The sequence below is a fragment of the Cebus imitator genome, unplaced genomic scaffold, assembly GCF_001604975.1.
Source record: "Cebus imitator isolate Cc_AM_T3 unplaced genomic scaffold, Cebus_imitator-1.0 Scaffold511, whole genome shotgun sequence".
Lineage (NCBI taxonomy): Eukaryota > Metazoa > Chordata > Mammalia > Primates > Cebidae > Cebus > Cebus imitator.
The window spans coordinates 335,131-358,045 of NW_016107826.1; the positions used below are offsets into that span (position 1 = coordinate 335,131).

The 22,915-nt window shown below is 32.2% G+C and overlaps 1 protein-coding gene across 9 annotated transcripts in view; it reads left to right on the top strand.

The window, feature by feature from the left end:
• FAM172A (family with sequence similarity 172 member A) overlaps positions 1-22,915 on the top strand; it is a 508,558-nt gene that overhangs the window by 304,530 nt on the left and 181,113 nt on the right. The gene's annotated exons all lie outside the window — the stretch shown is intronic.

Genomic DNA, 22,915 nt, shown 5'->3' on the forward strand with positions numbered 1-22,915 from the left:
CTCTTCTTTCTTTCTTTTGGTATCATTACTCTTTAGGTTATGTTATAAAGGATGAAAATAATGTAGTTTGATTAAATAATTTTATGATGCTTGAAAATAATTTATTAATTTACTAATTTATTTTATGGTGACACAGCTTTTTAGTGCTAACCAGAAAGCTTTTTGCCTTTTCCTTATTTACATGCTAGTTTTTAATTTCTACATTATCATGCCAATTATCATACATTTCATGATATTCATTATGTTTCCTGCTTTATGTATGACCATTGAGGCTTATGTTATCTATAAAGTATTTAAAATTTCAAGAGACCTTTTGAATACTTGAGAATATTTTGATAGTTTTTAACTGACTTGTACTTGATACTTGATCAGTATTTTATATAATTAATATTAAAACTACCAGAAAGCTTCCATTAATCTGCTTCTAACTAGAATGCATTGTTTGGTCATAGAAATCTTCATATTTCAAAATAATTGGATTCTTGGAGTTAAGATTATGTGTACATGATGGAAAAAAATGACCAAAATTTCTGAATTCCATCTGTTTTAGATGCAATATTACAATGTCACAATCATGGGCCAGCATGGTTAATGTGATATAATCAATTCTAATAATGGATTAAAGAAGAATTCATGCCTCCCTGTCCATAATATCTTATGTTACAGGAAGTTACCAATCCTATCATAAAATGATTAATTTGATAAAAGGAAAGTTGATAATTTTAAATCCAAATAGATCTAAGTGAACATTAAACTAGAGACACTTTGGCCTCTTTCTCTCTGACATGGAAATTAAATATATTTCTATGACCTTTTCAACCTCCCTGTGCTTATCCTCTTGATTTAGTTATAAAATTGGTAGTGACATCTGAGAATATTTTAGCTGACCCAACTCTACAAGTGCTTCTACTGTCTTAAGATCAATAAATTGTTAAGTTAAATCATTTATTTCCTAAATTTATTTCAGCTTTTAGGGATTATTTTCAACTAATTTTAACTGTACCAAATTAATTTATTTATTTTGATATGTCTTAAGATAGCTCTTTAACATACTAGTGTGATGTACTTTTTAAAATATGAATGTTGTTTTTCAAATAATTCCTTTCAATCCCTACAGATATATATATATAGCTATATATATAAATATATATAGTTATATATCTCCATAGATATAGATTATATATAGCTTATTTTTTCTTTGTAAGCTGTTAAATTACTTAAAGCATGAAATTTCTTGACTTGTAGAGTGACTTAAAATATGTCTGAAAGTCTGCAAGGCTAATCAAATTTCAGAGTTCTATATAACATAAATTCCCATGTTTAAACTTTAAGACAGTTTATGAAAACCTTTACACACCAAACTTGAAATTTACATGCCTTTTGGACAGTTTTTAAAATGAACTGAAGATGCCAGAGTTAACAGATGACCAGTGTGTCAGTCCTATTTTGCCCGTCCTGCTTGTCACACACTGGTGGATATTTCTCCACTTTTGTTCCACTTTAATATAAAGCACACAGATGTTTCAGAACAAGACTTGACTTCTGACCTTGAGGCTATTAGGGTCAGGGTCCTCAGGGCCTGTGAAATTATCACAAGCTGAGCTAAAGTTTTTCTCCATCACAGGAAGTAACCAGTAAGTAAGAAGTTAAAAAGGAGCTTTGTCAGAGAGACAAGATGGTCTCAGTAAGGGTCAGCTTCTGTAGTCTGCTATCTCTGCAGGAGGCACATGCATGGGAGGAGGAATATAATATAACCACTGGCACATCACATATCTGTCAGGCAACGCCAGGGCTGAGAAGTCTATTTAATGTAATATACGTTGTTTAGGTTTTAAAGTATTAATGACAATTATCTCATCGTCTTTTTTTTTTTTCTACTTTTTATGAAATAACTTTGATTGGGGGTATGTAATGGAAGCATACAAATAGTGTCAAATGAATAGAGTGGCTCCTGACCTAATACTATGGATTCCTTTAAGCAAATAACATTGTACCCTGATGAATTTTATATTATTTTTTGACAAATTTGATTAATATGTTTAGGTCTAGTATGTTTTTGTTTGAAAGGCCTTCTAAAATACAGTATTGTTAAAGAAATAATAAACATTGAAATGTTTTTTAATCTTTTGCTTTTGCCTAAAACCGAAAAAAAAAGTTGCTTAATTTTAGGCAAAAGCAAAAGATTTAAAAACTCGTGGTGTTAAAATGTTGACAAATACGCATTCTTTCAGGACTTTTCAACATAACTGTACTGTATGAAATGTTTTACTTTTGTTCAAAATTTTAATATTAACTTTACAAGCAAGTAAATTATAAAGATTAATATGTAAATCTTAAATTACGATTTGGGTTTTTTATCCCAGTAGTGCATTACGCATGTCAGACAGTAAATCCTTTGGATTTCAGTGATTTAAATTGTTGTAAAGTTTTGTTTTTTATTAAAGGTCTCACACACACACACATACACACACACACACACACACACACACACACTTTTTAGGGAACGGTCTTAGTTTGTAGCATCATCATCATGTTTGAATGCATGGAAATTGTTTTTCTACCATTGTCATACAAGTTCACATTCTTTATGTCATGAGTTTCAAAAAAAATTTTATAATGTAAATAAATGTATTTACATTAATGTAATTTTAAATGTAAACTGTAGCAAGTGCAGTTTTACCAGTAAATGTAATTACTTACGGCTTTAATATTTTGCTATTGTTGTTTTTGAAAAGTGAGAATATAATTTACTATTACATTGTATCTTAAAGTGTTGAATTTATCCGGAAGAATATCTTATAATCAGAGATTTATTTTCAAAAAAAATGTTAATTTTATGGTAGTAAATCTTACAACCTGGTTAGATCTAACATCATAAAAAAAAGTATATATTTTATTATAATAAGTAACATGATATTGAAAATATGCTATTAACTGCTTTTATTCTCACCATATGGGAACAACTTAAATTTTTAATTATCTAAACTTTCTGTGTTCCTAGTAAAAATAAATTTTGATAAGACAACTCTTGATTGTAGGATTTAGTCATTAAAGACAAAAGGAAAGAACTGTTTCATCTCATGAATTGATAATAAACTTTTAAAAGTAATATATCTGCCCCTCTTATCTTTTCTGTATACATAAAATAATGCCAATATGGAAAGTTACATTATTAAACCATCATTTACAAAGCCTGAAATTTCTTAAAAATTTTACTTTGCACATAGTAGAATTAGTAACCATAAATAGAATGTATTTACCAAATTCATCTGGAAAGAAATCTACAAATAATGCAACATACTTTTGCCTTACATTCATTGTAAAAAATTCAGGCTCAGTTTTTGAAAATTAACTGTCATTTTAAAACAATGCAGTTTTTGACCTTCTTCATCATCGTTTTCTCCAGCCACTATGATAAAGTGATTTCGTTGCTTTTAATTTTTGGCCATTTCAGTGTTTTGTTCTTATCTTTCTAGGTGATCAGTTTGGCAGAATGAAGTAACCTTAACTTTTTTATTTAATTTGGAAATTAGCAGGCTTTCTTTGTCAGTGCCCAGTTAATGATTTCAGCACACCTTACCTTCCCTGTTTGCAGTGCTCAATATATCAATTTGAATCAAAATTTCCTTGCTTAGCCAAAACAAGAGTGTTCATATATTTTTATCAACATGTTAAGTAATTTTAGTAAACATATTTTATTGGTTTATTGAATCATCTCAACTGATACAAAATTTGTATTTTTCTTGCTACTTTTATTTCCTTTTCCATGTTATTAGTAGTATATTCACAACCATCATTAAAAAATCACTTAGAAATGTGTGAAAACAGCCCCTTTTGAAAGTGTATCGCTACCCACTTTTGATTTTGGTTTCTCCATGCTTGTCAGCACTTGATTGGCACCTCACTTGCATGTGAATTAAAGAATGAAGGGAACTCTATTTTCCTGCCATTGTTCCATGCTGGGCTCCCTGGCCTCCAGGCAGCCTAAGCTGCCCTTCAGCAGCTGATAGAGGACTGGTTTTTGGACATAGCTGTGTGAGGACACTCAACCTCTCTCAACTCTCAGTAGATCTTTTTAAATTGCCTGGAGCATGATTTGGATTTACAGTGACGAGAAAATGGGACTAAAATAATTAGTCTTTTACATCAGCTAACTATGACCTTAAAGAAGTGTCATTTATATTTTGTCCACGAGGAACAACGTAAATTGGATATTGGTAAGATATCTGCATAATGTGATCAATGAGAACAGCTAAAAGTTGGGCTGCTAGGAATCAAAAATTGAGGGAAGTGAAAATGAGGGAGGTAAGCAAGAAAAGCTGAGTCATAATGGTATCCAGATAACTCAGGCCAAAAATAGTCTTACAAAGCTACTTTAAAAATTCAGGTAATTCAGTAAAAATAAGTTGCCTTTTCTAATATAACTACAAGATACATACTAATTAGTTTTGTTAAAGTTATCTTTTGTGTCCAATCTTGTTTTGCCCAGATGATCTAGAAACATCTTGAGGATAAAGAGTCTAATATTGCACTTATCCCAAGTTTGAAAATAATATATATTACAAAAACATTAAATATCTGCACAGTTAGTTGACCAACATATGAAGTTTAAGCCTTAACTGTTTTACTAACTAAATTTGGTGATTCTCCCTACTCTTCATTTAAATATTGACTGATTTGGGAATTTCACCTAATCAGTGAAATTCCCAAATTTCACTGATTTTTTTTTGTTCTGGTGTAAGACATCTGTAGAGCTGGCGTGGTCAGCTCTCAGTCTGACTGAAAAGATTGCTTTTCTGTGACACACTCTTGTAGGTATAGTCTTTTCAATAAAATAGGAAAATGACTAAAATAAATTATTAGTGAATTATCATTACAATAATATCTTTATAATGTTATATGGCAGTCTATGAAAATAAGTCTAGAAAACTTTCTATCTCATCCCCAATCGTTGGTTCAACTTCACCTTTTATTTAATAATTAGCTTACATTTGCTTGTTTGCATTTTTTTAAATTTTTTATTTCTGAGATACAATTTACATACTTTTATCAAGATATAATGGAGATGTGTTGAGCTTCATTGAAATATAATTTACATACCGCAAAATTCATCCTTTAAATAAAGTATACAGTTCAAAGTCTTTTTGTGTATTTGCACACTTGTACAACTATCACTACTATCTAATTTTAGAACATTTTCATCACCCCAAAAGAAATTCCATACCCATTACCCATTTCTACCCATACTTAGAATCCTACCAGCAGTGTATGAGGGTTCCATTTTCTCCACATCCTCACCAGCACTTATTGTTATCTGTCTTTTTTTATTTTAGCTATCCTAGTAGGTGTGAAGTGGCAACTCAATGTAGTTTTTTCTTTGTTTTTATTTATTTATTTTTTTCATTTCTCTGATGAATAATGATGTTGTGCCTCTTTTTATGTGCTATTGGCCATTTGTATTTTTTTGGAGAAATGTCTACTCAAATCCTTAGCCCATTATTAAATTGGGTTGTCATTTTTTAAAAAATTTTTCATACATCTTTATATATTGGTACAAATCTCTTATCAATAAATGACTGTGAAAATTTTCTCCCATTATATGGATTACTAATTCTTGATGATTTCCTTCAAAGTACAGAAGTTGTAATTTTGATGAAGTCCAATTTATCTAGTTTTTGTTTCTGTCACTTAGTTTTTGTATATAGTGTGAGGTAGGGGTCTAATTTAATTCTTTTGAATATGGATATTTAGTTATCTCAACACCATTTGTTGAAAAAGACTCTTCTTTCCCCTTTGATTTGTCTTAGCACCCTTGTCAAAAATCAGTTGACTATAAATGTAAGGGTTTGCTTCTGGACTCTATATTTTATTTCATATATATGCCTGTCCTCATACCAATACCACACTGACTTGATTACTGTAGCTTTGTACTAAGTTTTGAAATCAGGGAGGAGATCCTCCAACTTTGTTAATTCTTTTTCAAGATGATTTTGGCTATTCTAGGTCTTGTGTTTCCATATGAATTTTAAGACTGATTTGTTAATTTCTGTAAAAATTAAAAAGGAGCAAAGATTTATATTGGGATTGATTAAACTCATAGGTTAATTTGAGGAGTGTTGCCATCTTGACAATCTTAAGTTTCCTAATCTGTGACAGTGAGCTTTCTTTCTATTTATTTCTGTCTTCCTTCAAAAAGGTTTTGTGGTTTTCCGTGTGCAAGTCTGATGCTTCTCTTAAATTTATTGCTAAGCATTTAATTCTTTTTGAAGCTATTCTAAGTGAAATTGTTTTCTTAATTTCATTTTCACATTACTCAGTACTATTATATAGAGACATGATTGATTTTTATGTATTAGTCCTTTATTTTGCAACCTTGCTGAATTCACCATTTTTAGTTATAATCTCTCTCTCTTTGTGTGTGTATTCCTAAGGAGTTTTCATATTCAAGATGATCTCATTTGTGAATACGGATATTTTTACTTCTTCCTTTTTACCCTGGATGTATGTTTATTTAATTTATTTATTTTTGGTTTTTTGCTGAATTCCCCTGGCTAGAACCTCTAGTTTAAGGTTTAATAGAGGTAGTTAGCATGGATATCCTTATCTTGTTCTAGATCTTACAAGGAAATTGTTCAGTATTTGATTGTTAAGTATGATATTAGTTGTGATTGTTTTAATTTCTGATAGATTATTTCCCCTAAGAAACTAGTGTACTCCTTAATGTTTATATCATTCAGGCACACCAAGATTCTGTTGTTTGAAAGACTGCTGAAATGGAGAAAAACTTCACTAATCTTTAATAGGGATCTTTATGTAGAATAAAGGACCCATCTTACTCCATTGGAGTTACCTTTGGAAGAACTTTTTTTTAGTGTCCACATAGCAGATGAGCTGCATTCAGGCCATACTGCCTTCCCTGCATCTTTGTAGTTGAGAGATTAGTAGATTAGTCACTCTGTCTCTAGTTCCACAAAGACTGCCAGGAAACCAAGGATTGCCTGGCAAAATTAGCACAATAACAAGTAGAACTCAAAGGAATTGACATACTAATTTGTTAAATATAAATCATTACATAAGAAATATTTTTTCATTGGTATTATAAAAGATCTTAATGAGAGATTTTGTATTTTACTGCAAATATGAGATTGTGATTGACTGTTATAAGCCTTTTATAAGAAGAAATGTAGAAAAACACATTTCAGTTGATAATAAGGCTGTTTTTACTGTTCTTGTAACCTTAAAATGATCATTCATTGTAAGCCCTCTCCCAAATAAAATCCCCAGCACAGTGACACCTCGGACATCTCAAATTGGAAAGGACTTCTAGGGGACAAAAAAAATTTACAGTCAAAGCCATTTAACTTTTAATAGTTAGACTCTGATCCTTATTAAATAATTTATTCAAATTAACTCAGGGGAGCCATGTAGACTTAGACTCAATGTATACTGAATCTTTGTGAAGGGAAGGCTTGAGGGAACAACAATGGAAGCCAGATATGGCAAAATAGAAATTGCTATTCAGTATTTCAGTGACAATTTTATAATTGAGTCCAATGATATAAATGGATATTTAGACACAAATAGGCATATTAGAAGTTTAATATTTGGCATATTAAACTTCTAATATGCCTATTTGTGCCTAAATTTCCGTATGTCTCAATATCTAACTTCTAACATCTTATCTCCAAATTTCCATACTGCATTCACCAGACAACTGCATTAGAAGAAAAACTTGATATTTATCTTTTTGCTCTGGGCAGAAAGATAAAACACACTCAGCTTTCTCCAACAGCAGAAATTCCCAGTCTTGACTTCTTTCCAGTTGGGATTCTTTAGAAGTATAAATGTTGATTTTCCAAAAGTTTCTAATACCCTGTCTGCTAACAACAAAGAAACCTTGACTTTTTCCATCAAATGGTGCCCTGTAAATTGCAATAATAAAATGATGTGAGATCAGTGGCCTATATATTACCACTGTATTACTGCTCAGTTTATCTCAGAAAAAAATTCCTGTTCCAATATCACTGATAGTGTAATGAAAGTTTCTACCATTGTTCTAGGCTCAGCCTCAAATTTTCAGGTTTGCTTCCTATTACACATTGTAGGACATCTATCCAAATATTAAACAGATTTATATTATATCTACATATTAAATATGTAGTAACATATTAGATATCTTCAGTATATTGTAAACTTTAACATCTGGTAGGATATGTGTTTAAGATCTCACAGTAGGTTCTTAGAACAGATACCTTCATATCCAATTATCGTGTTAAGAGCTCTGCCTCATTCTCTTTGCTATCAGTATAGAATACATGTAATCTCTCAGCCAGCCATGATGTCCTAAGACATGTATGGGTCAAGATCAGTTCTAAACAATTCATAGTAGTGTCTTTAAGGGTAAACTCTTTAAATAGAACTAAATTAGAAGGCAGTGACATCATCTTCTTGCTCATCATCAGCATCTCTCATGCTTAAATGATAATGCGCCAAGCACTGTCCCAAGCAATTTGTATACTTTATGTCATTTAATCCTCATAACAGTTTTATGAGATACTGTTATGATCCCCATTTTACAGATGAGAAACATTGAAATATATATTTCTCCTTTTAAAAGTATGACCTCACTTTGTAACAGTTGTATTTTTGTTTTCCCTCTCATCAAGTACCTGTGAAAAATAAGTAGTGTAATGTACTAATTGTAGTGACTTTTAACCCTCAAACAACCTTCCGGTTTTTTCTGTATTTCAGGGCTCAATTCTACATTTCTCTGTTGAGTTATATGATGATTTAGTTTTTATTCTTTCTTTATTGCTTTTTCTCTTTGTGCTTTCCAACTAAGGCTTTCAATTTTAATCGATTATTCATTACTCAAACTAGTCAAGGGGAAAGAAGGTGTGGAAAATGTAAAATATGAACAATCCCCAAATCATTTACCTTTAAATTTTGAATATGTTTTGATTTGGTGCTCTGGAAATTTAGTTTAACCAGGAAAATTGAAAACACTTGATGAGGATCTGGAAAGTAGATAAGTTTTGTTGGCCAAGCCCCTGGTTGGCTCTTCTTTGCAGCTCATTCCATGCTGGAAAGAGACAGCTGTCCTACAATACCAACTGAATCGAATTGACCTTTCAAATCTCACTGGAACAGTCTCTGCTATCTGCATTTGCTCCTTCATGTTATCCATATCTGTAAGTTATACCTGGAAGTAATACCTATGTAGGATATCATCTACCAAGTACCAGGCATTGTTTTAAGTGCTTTACAAATATTAAATCATGTAGCCTTTATAACAACCCTATGATATAAATACATTATTATCCTCAGTTACGTATGAGGAAAGTAACCCACAGAAATATTAAATAACTTACCTAAGATCACACAGCTAACTAGTGAGGAAGCCAGAATTAAAACCCATGCTTTCTGTCTCCAAAGTCCATGCTCATAACCACCATGCTATACTGCCACTCAAGAAAGACCACTAGCTAAGGCAGGATTCTTGTACATTTGGTCATTAAACATTATTTATGCCAGGTACAGTGGCTCACACCTGTAATCCCAGCTCTTTGGTAGGCTGAAGCAAAAGGATCAGTTGAGCCCAGGAGTTTAAGACCAACCCTGAAAACATAGTAAGACCCCATCTCTAAAAAAAATTTATTTTTTGAGACGAAGTTTCACTCTTGTTGCCCAGGCTGGAGTACAATGGCACGATCTCAGCTCACTGCAACCTCCACCTCCCGGGTTCAATTGAGTCTCCTGCCTCAGCCTCCCAAGTAGCAGTGATTACAGGCATGCACCACTATGCCCGACCACTTTTGTAGTTTTAGTAGAGATGGGCTTTCTCCATTTGGTCAGGCTTGTCTCGAACTCCTGACCGCAGGTGATCCCCCCCACCTCGGCCTCCCAAAGTGCTAGGATGACAGGTGTGAGCCACCTCACCTGGCCCAAAAATGTTTTAGAATAGTTGGATATGATGGTGCATGCCTGTAGTCTCAGCTACGCAGGAGGCTGAAGGGGGAGGATTGCTTGAGCCTGGGACCTCAGGGATATGGTGAGCCATGGTCGCACCACTGCACTCTAGCCTGTGTGACAGAGCCAGACTCTGTCTCCAAAACCAAACCAGAACAAACCCTTTATTTAGCAAGGCATTGTACAACCTAAGTTTAACTATATCAGGTAGGTATGATGAGCCTTCTTTTACAGATATATACATTGAGGAACCTGTCCAAGGTTGCACAAGGGACAGAATTAGTATGGAAGTCCAAGTCAGCCTAGTCTCAGAACCAGTAAATTTACCTGTGACACACACTTCCTTCTAATTGGGTTTTAAAAAAAAGAAACTACCCAACATAAATTTGTAATAAATTATGATATTTTTAATTAGTAAGGGAACTCTTCATTAAAATAAATTCTGCCTTTTATTTGTAAAGCACAAAATTCTTTGGCAGGCTAAACATCATAGCTGATACCTACCTTTTAAATGGAAAATGTGTTTTTAAAAGCAAGAAACACACATTGTACAAATTGATGTCAAGAAATACAGAATTTCATTACTCAGTGCTTATCACAATGTCAGCACATATCAAATATTAGATGATAATACTCTAAAATTGTTTTTCTTTCATCTTTTCTATATATTAGAAAAAATACAATGATTTAAATATTTTAGTAAGATGTGAAACCATAGTTGCTTGGTCTTTTGTATTTTACTTACTGTAAATTGGAGTTTACATTTCACTGTGAATACTAGACAACTCAAAATTCCTGTATTTGAAATTAAAATAGGAAAAAGGGAAACATTTGAGTCCCTATAATTAACCTGCTCTTCATGCCTTTCTGATTTATTATAAGCACTTCATCTGATATCTAATACTTGAAAAGCTATAAAAGAGTATTATATTACTTTGATTTTTTTTATCTCTATGCTTTCCCCATGTAAAATAGTAAAGTTTTTTTTAAAGCTTTGAGTCTAAGAGGATCAAATGAATGACATGTTTAGTCATGCCTTAGGAAAAAAATCGTATTAGAGTAAACTGAAACTTAAAATCTTACCAATGTAGAAAGCACTAGAAATGTTAAAAATAAAAAGCGAGTTTTGTTTATCCTACATAGTTTATTTTAAAAAATATTTTATTTATTTTTCAATCTTTTAGGTTCAGGGGACACAAGTACAGGTTTGTTACATGGGTAAACTGCATGTCTCTGGGGTTTGGTGTACAAATGATTTTGTCACCGAGGTGGTGAGCATAGTACCCGATGTATTGTGCAGAGTTTCATATTCCTTCCATTGGCTAAATAAATCAGTGTTTTAAGACGCCTACGTCCTTCTAATGGCTAAGTAAACCACTTCAAATAGCGAACTATACAGTAGATGACTGATTCTGTATTTCATATACTGTGTTGCCAAGGAAAATCCCATACATCAGTAGCTAAAAGAAGAATCATATAATTTATTTTTAATATTAGAAATATTTGCTACATACCTGATTGAAAATACATCTACAGCTAAATTTTCAAATTTAAAATTCCAAAGTAGAAGACAATTAAAGTAGATATACTAATATATATTTACAGAGTTTTCTTATTTGCTTGGTAGTATCTATATTGTAGTTGCTGGCATAATTCCTATTTAAAATATTATTTTGATTTTGCTAACTTGTAAAAGGCTCTGTAAAACACGAAATTCCTAAGAAACAATTGGTTTTAATAAAAACAAAAAATAAAAATATTTAGAGAAAAATGTTACACTCTGTTATTTCCTTGAAGGTCTGATAACGAATCATTTTCGATACAGCCTTATAAATTACCTGACTTGCCTTCAAGACCCTTTGACAGGGATAGAGAGAGAGCTTAGTATACTAACTTTGTTTAGTAACTAGGTCTAATCAGATTTTTAGGAGATTCATGGAGATACAGACATTAACTTTAAAAGAAAAACTGTTCCTGTATCAATAATTTAAACACTATAGAGAATAATCTTTGGTTATAAGGTGAGTTTTTAGTGAATGATGACTGTAATTTTACATTTTGAATGATTTCTGCCGCTATAACATTTTTATTTTATTCTTTGTTCAAGAACTACCTGAGATTGTATGTGGGTTTTTTTTTTTTTTAAGATTATTTTCTGTTCTTGAATACAAACATAGTTAAAACTTAACCTTCTGAAATGTCAGCAAAATTCAGCTATGCCAAGAAATTTTAAGAAATCAGTATTTTATTTGCACAGTCTTAAAAGTAATGCTGAGTATTTCTCCCATGATATTTTCTTCTATTTTGCTGCACTCCAGATCCCAGGAAAAGTTTTTAACTAGCCATTAAAAATGACTCATTTTAAGAATTCGCGGGCAGTGTGAGATATTCATCAGTATATATTTACTGTCTGAAGCTGATATAGCTGTAAGGTTTTTTATATCCAATTGATCTATTGCACATGTTCCCTCCCTAGGTTGCAGGACGTGCTTCTATTTGCATAAGGCCCTGGGCAAGGTTCTTTCTTGCATTGATTGGCCTGTCCAAGGCAGCCTGATGTGTTCTTGCATTGATCACTTTGTCTTTTCTTGGAAGACAGTGTTACACTGAGTTCATCTCAAACATTCTAGGGAGAAGGTAAAACTTTACTGCAGATGTCTCAATTTTATTCAGATGTTCCTTTGAGTATAAGCCCTTTTTGCAAGGATAAGTATTGCTTTTTTTTCCCCTAATTTGGATGTTTCTGCAGTTTGAGTGCACTGTAGACTAGATTATATTTGAAAAAGCTACGTTAAAGAAAATTGCTAGAGTGTATGCCACTTATCTTGTGCTATTTTTGTTTTTAAAATAGTGTATCTTGCTTCCAGCTTGAAACCATTTTCTTTAAACATCATCTCTTAAACCTAGATGTAAACTAAAATTTACTGGTGTTTGCAATAGGTTACCACTTGTCTTTACTAACTTTATATACATTATAGATTCTTCAGTTTCAGCGGGACATGCATTGCTTTGTGTGTTTAAGAAAATGAGGAGTTTGATTAGTTTCACTATGAAACAGTGGTTTAGGATTATTTGCCTGGTGCTAATCATCATTGTAAGTAATGTTAATGTGAATAGCACAAATTTGTCAAATATGGAAATGATTAAGTAGCTATTATATCAATTATAGGTGAAATATATTTCATTTTATAACATAAAATAGTAGTGTGTTACTTGGTGACAATGGAAACCTGAACTTGAGGATTTTTCAACTAAATCTGTGAGAAATTGAGCAATGAATGTTTTGCAGCTTAAACACTCTTTATTGGCTGGTCCTTAAATCAACATTTATATTATCTGCCAATGAACATATTTGCCTACACAGCTAATTATCAAGAAAATGCCCATTACCTCCAACCTATTTGCTAGATATTTAGTGAGGAACTGGTGAGACAAATGTAGGATTCTGTCAAGATGCAGGACAACATCCTCCTCCAGACCAGTTTTCTGTTTTATCAAAGCCTATGTGAATTTATAAGAAGGTTACTTTTGGCAAAGATTTAGAAACGTGTCATGGCTGAATTTGATTATTGTGTGGTTGATAATTAAACTCTGCTACCATAATTCCTTAATGGTTTTAGAAAGCATATTTAGTAACTCCTCCTACAAATGAGGACATTTTTGTGTATACTATGTTATTTTCATTAAACAAGTCACTATTTCTCAATATTGTTAAAGTGTAGAAATTAAATTTTACGGAAAAATATGACATCAGTGATTTCACTCAGTGGTATCACTAGTGTCACTCAGCATATCATAAGCCATAGAAATCTTTTTCTACTTTAATAATCCTGTTTTGTAAAATTTGATACTAAAATGTTAGAGATCATATTTCTTTTGTTTACTTTGGAAATGCTGGCATTCATACATTTAAAAACCTGGAGTGAGTTAAATGTTTATTATACAAGAACAGTAACTTCAAGTTGTCAGGTAATGTCATTTGCTGTTTTAAGGTGTCTGTAAAAATTTCAGCAATATATAGCTATATAATGAAGTATATACCTGAGTTGTATGAAATATATCTAGCCAGTGTTCACAAATAGAATTATTATACATGTAAATAACATATATGAGAAATATGATCTTATATCAAAAAGTTAGATTTGTGGGTAATTTAAGCTTAGACTGTCTAAAATTGTTAATCATTGTATATAAATCATAAAAATATGAAAAACATTATAAAATAGAGATGTAACTATTTTCTGAAGATTTAGTATGCGTTTGGTAGTTTAGGGGAAAAATTGTGAAAATACCAAGGAAAAAGACATAAAAGTATTAACATGGAAACCTCTTCAAGTACTTAAAAACAGCTCTTCAAAACTAAATCCAATCTGTGGAAACACAGATATTACATTGCAACTTTTGTTCAGTGCATCTCAACTTGGTTCAGGTGTCCTCTCTGAATTGGAATTATATAGTATTTGTACATTTTTTCTAGCTAAAATGGAATGTACATCATCTTGCATAATTTACTTGTCTCTCGTGGTTAAATTTGCATATCTGAATGACTGAATATATATCTTAAGCTTCTACTAGATATAAAATAATATCATGAGTGGAGGAGAGCTCTTTTACCTCAGAAATCAGAAGAGTCTATATAGTTCATAGCAACTCATGATCAAACAAGCTAATTCAGATGCTGGAAAGTACTTTTGCTTAGCTATGTGGAAGAACCATTGACTGTGTACAACCAACAAGTGTATGGTGCAACAGGAGATCCGCTGAACACCCTTTATAGGACTGAGTGACAACCCCAAATGCAAGTGACCATGAGCAACTACAACTAGATATAAATAGGCATTTGAGCAGCCAGACTTTCTGACATATAATTCAGTTAAAATTGCTGTGTTTCTTTCTCCCAAATTTATACATAATCAGCTTCTTGTATGGACACAAATTGGAGAAATGTAATTCAGTAGTTGGTGGAAAATAAAGGATTGTGGCTTCTGTGTAATTATCAGGAAGGATGCCGTATGATGCCTGCTGTTTTATTACTGCTCAGGTCATACTCAGGATCTTGCACTGGAAGAACACCTTCTCTAGACTCTTCTGTGCAGGGGAATGATGATCTGAGTCTGAAGTATGTTCACCGTGCTCAGACTCTATAAACATATCTGGGAAGACTGGGGGGCTTTGCTGTGAGGTACTGGGAAACATGAAGATGGTAAAATAGCTGGTAAAAACTTGTTCAGTGAAATCCATTGCTTTTTCCCATATATAATGAAGAAGCACAGAATTGGCAAAAAGCTTTCAAGCTAATGGATTCTCAAATATAGGAATAGTAATTTTTAAATCCTAGAAGAAAGGATGCAATGATTTCAACCTGTTATCATTATTTCCCTTTAACAAAGCATCATATATGTAGATTGGTAATTTCTAGTAGTTACCATGTTTCTGATATGACATATTTGAATCTGAGAATTTCTAATAATGCCATGATAACTTTGTAGTGAAAAGTATTAATTGTATATTAAAATGCATCCCCTCGTAAAATCTCTAAAGATGTATTTTTTTCTGTTTGACTACTGAATAAAATTTGCTATCTCACCATCTAGGACATGCTTGTAGATTTCTTGCCACTCTGTATGATACTTATATCTCTGGTTACTTAAAGCTTAAGTTTTAATTGTAACTTTGATTTTTAACTTGCAGTATATGTACAGATTTCAAATTTTTCAGAATAATCAAAAAATAAACATAAAAAGATTGCTAAAGATATACTTGGTTTTAGGCAAAAGTGTTTCTTTTCTGAGGAATAAAACAGTTACATTAAAAACTATATAATTTCTGAGTTTAAAAAAAATTACTACCTCTTACTCGTTCTCATTTCCTACCCCAATATAATATAAATGAACAATATATGTTGGTTAATAAGCAAGTATTAACTCCCACTGGTAAATATGAGCAGCTCTTAATGATATTTAAAATCTGTAGCTAAATAAATTGTCAGTCGACTAATATTTCCTTTATGCCGTATTTTTTCTTAACAACTTTTACTAATATTGAATTATTACTGAAAGTATAATACAGTTTTATCATCTTGACGAAAATGTTTTTGGTATAATAAGAGTTGATTAAAAATGTATTATGCCCAGTTATTTGGTTTGTATGTATGATTGCTTAAGTATATGGAAACTCTTAGTGAATAATCCTTACAGATATCATATGCATAAAGAGATGTTTACTTATTAGATACTCAGATGAATATACATATGTTAAGGAAATACTTTCCTTTGAAGTTATTTATCTTTTATATTCTTTTTCTTCCTTTAAGCATTTCATGAGAATCCTGTCATTTGTGGCTGTTTAAAACACATATGCAAAAGAAAATTTGTATTTGAACATTTTAATATAGGCTTTAGGAAGTTAAAGCTAAAACCTCACATTTTAAAAATTTATCTTTGTATGGTATCTGTGTACATACATTTCCAAACTCTTTGAGATGTTCTAGAAAGGAATCAAATGTAATTACGAGTATGTTAATGCTGATAATAGAGTACATGGATTGCAAACCTTTTCCATTTCTTTTGACCTTGTGGGAGTAATAACAGCTCTGAATCACTATTTCTGTCCGGCTGTGTACGAACCCAGCTCCACTATCTTTATAATCCTAACCCAGCATCTCTTTCATGCAACAGGCATGGACCTGCTTACCTTTCCCATTTTCTACAACAACAAAAACCTGACCAGGGATATTTATTCATACATTCCCCAAATCAACACGTATAGAAATGTGATTGAGATAAGTCTAAAAAATTCTTATCTCCAAAAATGGAAGCTTTTCTCTTTTCTTTTTTTTTAACTTTTAAGTTCAGGGATACATATGAAGGATTTTTATGTAGGCAAACTTATGGATGAGGGTTTGTTATGCAGATTATTTCATCACCAGGTCTTAAGCCTAGTACCTGTTAGTTATTTTTCCTGATCCTCTCCCTCCTACCACCCTCCACCCCCCAATAGGCCCCAGTGTGTGTCCTTCCCCTCTGTGTGTTCATATGTTCTCATCTTATATCTTAGCCTATAGTTTATTCCTCTTTTTTTTGGGGGGGGGGTGATTGATGTAGGAAAGTTCTAGGGTGGGTTTAGAAATCTCACATCACTTTATGCCTATATTAATAACAAATAACCACCAAGTAGTCTATGGTTGAATTAAAGATGAAAACTTGAAGTATCCATGAAAACAAAAATTTGTAAAAGACATGAAAGAACATAACAACTTCATATGTATAATGTTTTTGTCTGCCGAAGAGCTGCAGAAAATTACTTGATGTTTAGTGCCAACTGCAATTGCATGCTAAACTGTAAATGTTCTACCAAGGAAAAAACAAGTTCTCATTCCTCGTGGATAGGCACACAAATTTGACTTTTCATTATCACCTATCTAAGCAGGTACCTGTTATTACTGATGTAACACTCTATTTCCATTGGAGGTTTTTGTGAGAAGTAACTCATAATTTTTAATGCAACAAAATGTGTATCCATACAATTAACATGAATGTAAATATATGCATCTACATTATATTTCCTTCTAGATGTTAGCAAAGTACTGTTGTAAGTAAGAAGAGGGTTTTTGTTGTTGTTGTTGTTCGTTAATTCTTAGAGATTTTAGTAGTCTTACCGAAGTTACACTTCTTTGAAAACTCAATAGCAAGCATTTTAGAACTTTTTCTAAATTTGAATAGTTGAAGTTTCAGCTTCTGTTTTAACCAGAAGTTATTGTCAAGGGCCAAAATGCCTGTCTACTGCTAAATATCATTCTGAAATTCTGTTTATGCCTGCTAAACTATTGCATTTGCATCTTCATCCTTTTAAAGATGGAGCAACTTAAATGCACATAGGAATCTTTTTATAAAAGCATAATTATGTCTTGTGCTTTTTAAAATGCAAAACTAGTGCTATACGCATTATTGGTTTATGCAAAAAAGTAATTCACAAATGGATTCTTATATAAATACGTGTTTTAAATAGCCTTGAACTTTCCTTGCCTTGTACTTCTTATGTAAATAAAATTAAGTAATCATTTTTCTTATTATTTTGTTTTTTATTAGAAGCTTCTTTGATACATATATACCCAATCCTCCTGGCTTTTTTGTTTTTCTTGTTTATCATTTTTATTTTTATGGTTTTTTTATTGTATTTTCTTTTTTGCCCCCATTTATGTGCCATCTATAATAAAAATTACTGTTAATATTCATTTTCACAAAACAGAAGCTAACTTTACCTTTTTGACACTTACATCACTCTATAGAGACGTCATTTGTTTTTAAAAAATAACTTTTAAGTTTTCTTATAAGATTTATCAGAGAAAATGTGTCTTGACCTAAATTTCATAAAATAGATTTAATGTTTTTTAATATTTGAATTTTGTATTGTATTTGTTTCCAAAGAGAGGATTTATATTTTATTTATTTGTACTTAAGATTTAGGATTCAATAGTCAGAATATGCATGGTAAAAGTTATAACATTTTCAAAATCAGTCTCTAATACAGGCTAAATATGCAAATCTCCTAATAACAATAAAAAGGGAAAAATGTCTAAAAATTCTTTACTGGTTTAATTACAATTTTGGGTGGATTTGAAAACCTTCAGACTTCATTCTGGCCATTCCACTTAAGCCATTCAGGCCGTGCTGCCTGTATTGTGTATTCAGCAGTTCCTATTAGATGTCTTCACAGTGAGTGATTCTGCAGGGCTTGCTGACACCCGCTTCATGCATGGCCTGCTGTGCTGGGTGGAATTTTTTTTCTGAGCTGCCTGGAACGTTGAAGACATCTTGGCCATGTCAGTCTGTGTACTGTGTGTGTGCATGCGCCCTCACATTGGCACATTCCTGAGCAAATCAGTATTAAATAAATGATGTGGGTGTGCCTTTATATACATGTAAAGTCTAAAATTTGAAAAATGATGAATTTATAATATATTACATACATATATTTTTAATAATTTAGTTCAGCTAACATTAGCAACTTTTCTCTAGTTTTTATTGTCTGTGGTTATTGACACTAGGGGGCACTGCTTATCCTCCGTTGCATCTTTCTTCAGGAAATGAGTAAAAATACTCAGCTGATTTCTGTGCTCTCACTTTAATTAACAATTGAATTTAGAGAACTCTAGGTTGTTTGGTTCTTTGTTATTCTATTTTTATTTCTAATGCCTATATGTAGTGCTAACAAAGGGGGTTGGAGCTATTGGTTCTCACAAATAAATAGAGTATCCAGTGTCCCATACAGTAACTTTTTCTTCCACTGGAAATGTCATTCTTGGCAAAACCAGAAGGGCAAGTTTGCCCAGTGATGAGGCTTAGATCCCTTGCCAGCTGTGCTTCTAGCCAGCAAGTGTGATGAACAGCTTTGGAAATCAAGTGAGAGAAAGCATTCAAGAGTTAGTGTGATTCATTTGGATAAAGGTCAAAAGAAAGATAAGCAAAGGATTAAGAATGAAGAGCACAAATAGCAATTTGTACCTTTTTACTTATAAAAATTACTTTAAGTGATCCTATTTGTAATTTTTCACATGTTCCTAGTTCAAAAGTAACTTGAAGCCTTTTAAAACTATATTAAAGATTGCATTTCATTGTCTATTTCAGCTGATCACTTAATAATGGGTAGAAAAGAATTGATGTGCTACCATTCCTAACTCTATTTATAGATTAGAGCTGTGGCTACTAGTTGAAAATCAAGTGACAACATAATTAACCAAACATTTTCAATGATAATTATAGCTTGAAATCTTTTAAAAATTTAAGGATTTGCTCCATTCATTTTCTAGAATCTTATTGTCCATTCTAAACCTAAATATTCATGTTTCAGTCTATAGCACCACCTGTAATCTCTAAGGACATTAATAACATTTTTGTGTTATATGTGCTTTTAAAATAAAATTATCTCTCCCTTCTTGTCCCCCATCTTCCAAATGTAGAAAGCAAGCAGTAGCCTAAGAATATGGACAAGTATTTTACACTGTTCTCCTAATTAATTAAACATGCCAGAGCTGGTAAAAATTTTATATCCTTCTCCGGTAGAGTTATAGCTCTCTCTCCCTCTCTCTCTCTCTCTCGTGTGTGTGTGTGTATGTGTGTGTGTGTAAAAATATGCAGTTAAATCATGCCAATCATGCCCTATTTTTATTAGCTGAAGGTATTGATTTTTTACATGAGTAATTTGAATAAAGTATTCTTGCAGATTTTAAAGTTTTCGTGGCATATGTTTTACATACTAACTGAAAAGGGACAAAAAAGATTGCCAGTAGAGTCAAGCTTGGTCTGAACACCAGTAAAATAACTGAGCATAAACACATGGGCAATTTTAAATAAAATTTTTAAATACCTTTGTTTTGCAGCACATTAAATTGATTTCTACTAAATAGGTACATTGATTAGAAATTATTTAAAATTTTTCAAAGAGAAATGGATATGTGCATTATCCTCGGTTTTTTTCCGTTCTCATTTTCCAAGGTGATTTCTTGATAGTGCTTATTGAATAATATATACTTTTGAATATATTTTTAGTGACTAGTTTTAAATAATTACCTAGAAAAAAATATTTCCCAGGATAATGTGCAGTTCAGGGAGAAATGCTGTTATTTTTCATGCTGGTATTTTTTTTTCTAATTATTTCTATATAACATCATAAAAGCATTAGCCAATTTAGATTCATCTCAGATCTTTAGTAATAGATCTGTCACTTACTAATAATAGATACTACCTAGTTAGACCTTATCAGTTCATAAACAAAACAATGATTAATCAATATGGGGCAGCTTTTGTTATATTCAACACTTTATAATTTGAAATGTTCGTTTCCTGGTACTAACCATGTACAAGCAATCAGATGCCAGCCCATTTATAATAGGTTTTTCTCCTCCTAGCAGGATGTTGCTTTTGGCTATAAAAAGTTAATTTCAGATCCTGATATACTTGCATTAATTTTTGAGACATTGGCTAGGTGTAGTACAGCAAAGAATAACATGAACATCACACCACTGTGCTGTAGCTAATCGTTTATTACCTCAAGCTAGAGCAGTGTTAATGTGAAGGCTGTAGCATGTCTATAGTAAAGATGGAAACTGACAGAAAGGGTCTTAGAGACAGTTCATAAGAGTCTCGAAAGAGTACCATAACAAGAAGAAGGGGATTAAAAAAAAGAAAAAAACAGTAACAACATTATCTAAAGGGATACATTTTAATACTTACAGTTCTGGATATCCTTGTAATTTTTATGATTGAAATAAACTATTATCTTGAATAACAGACCCCATTCTCTATCCAAACATCTTTGCTTCAGAATGGGAAAGCTCATTGTAATGTTATCTTTTCAGGACCATAAGTGTTCTCTAAAAAGCATATGACTGAGATGTTCATCAGCTGGGATGTTTGCTGTAATTCACCAATAAATTTGAATAATTTGACATAATTTCTGACAAAGATGAATGTTTCCACATTCATTTCCATAGTAAGGCAGTATCTACATGAAGAAACCAGTTTGACTGACTTGACCTGCCAAATTGATCAGAAAAGGAACAAAACAACAGCCATTCAGTCCATGGAATTCAAGCGATTTATGTGCACAAACCACCTTGGTGGCCTGTCAACCCAAGACTTATATAAAAGTAAATCACTTTAGAGTCTATAGTATTACAAGGAAGGAAAGTGCTAGGACATACCGTCAAGGAACTAAGGCATATATGCTCTTAGGTAGTGCACTGTATCAAGGAGTGAAGGAGAGGCATTATCAGTTGTGGAATTTGGAGTTTGATATTGGTGTTATCCCATGTCACACACTAGACGTGACATCTAACTCACTTTACCTGTTTTCTCCTCCATACCAAAAGCAATTGGATTGGATAATTTCTAATGTCCCTGACAACTCTTCATTCTTTTCTTCCATGTGATGGTACAGGTAGAGCCATGTCATCATTATAAATAATACTTAAATGGTTTCATAAACCATTATGTTACTATAAATTCACTTTTATGTAAAAGGCAATAGGAGATATAATTGCATTGCAATTTGTAACTATTAGAATGTAAATCTTAAGGCAGTAGAATCTAACCCACCCACTCCCAGACTGAATAAAAAGTGGCATCAAATTGCCTTCTAGAAACGTTTAATTCAATTACTGGAAAATTCAGCAGTGAGTTTATTGTCCTTTTTGTTTGAGGAGGAAGGGGACTAATAGATAATAGTATGTGCTGGTGATTGTGTGGGAAGAGGCAGACTTAGGGAAGCCTTGCTTTTCCAGACAACTTAGTGACAGAAGTAGTATGGTAGATTTCATCATGACACCCACAGTAAGGAATGGCAGGTTGAGTTCTTATGAAAGTGGGTAAGGAATCAGAACCATGGAAACTCAACATTTTTTCCTCATTCCTATGCATAGTCTTGTGCTCTAACTGTGGTAGTATCTCCTTTTGTTATGCTTCTGATTACAATAAACGTTCCCCTCACTGAGTCACTTTTATTCTTTTTCAGTCTAGATTTCTTCTCTTGACTTCTCTTGAATGTCATTCACTCTACCCTCTTCAGACACATTGATGTTTTGTTGATATTTAACTGCCATTCTTTCATACATATATGCCTGGAAGAACAATATAGAAGCTATCTAGCAATTTATCACTTCCCTTGTACTGCATGTCTTCAGTAAAATTTTTCTGAAAACACCTTTCTTATTCTCCCATTTCTGTACCATGTCTATTTCACTTATAATCACATTAGATAAAACCTATTCTGTTTTGTATATTGCCTTTTATATTATTAACACTCAGTAAAATAGTGTAAGAATTACAGTCTGTAGTACTGTCAGTCTGTCACCTTTCATGCACTACTTTAGAATTCTGAAAATGTAAATGAAGTAATTAACCTGATATGAAACAGTGACACATAATTGACTTTCTAAATTAGTGAACTA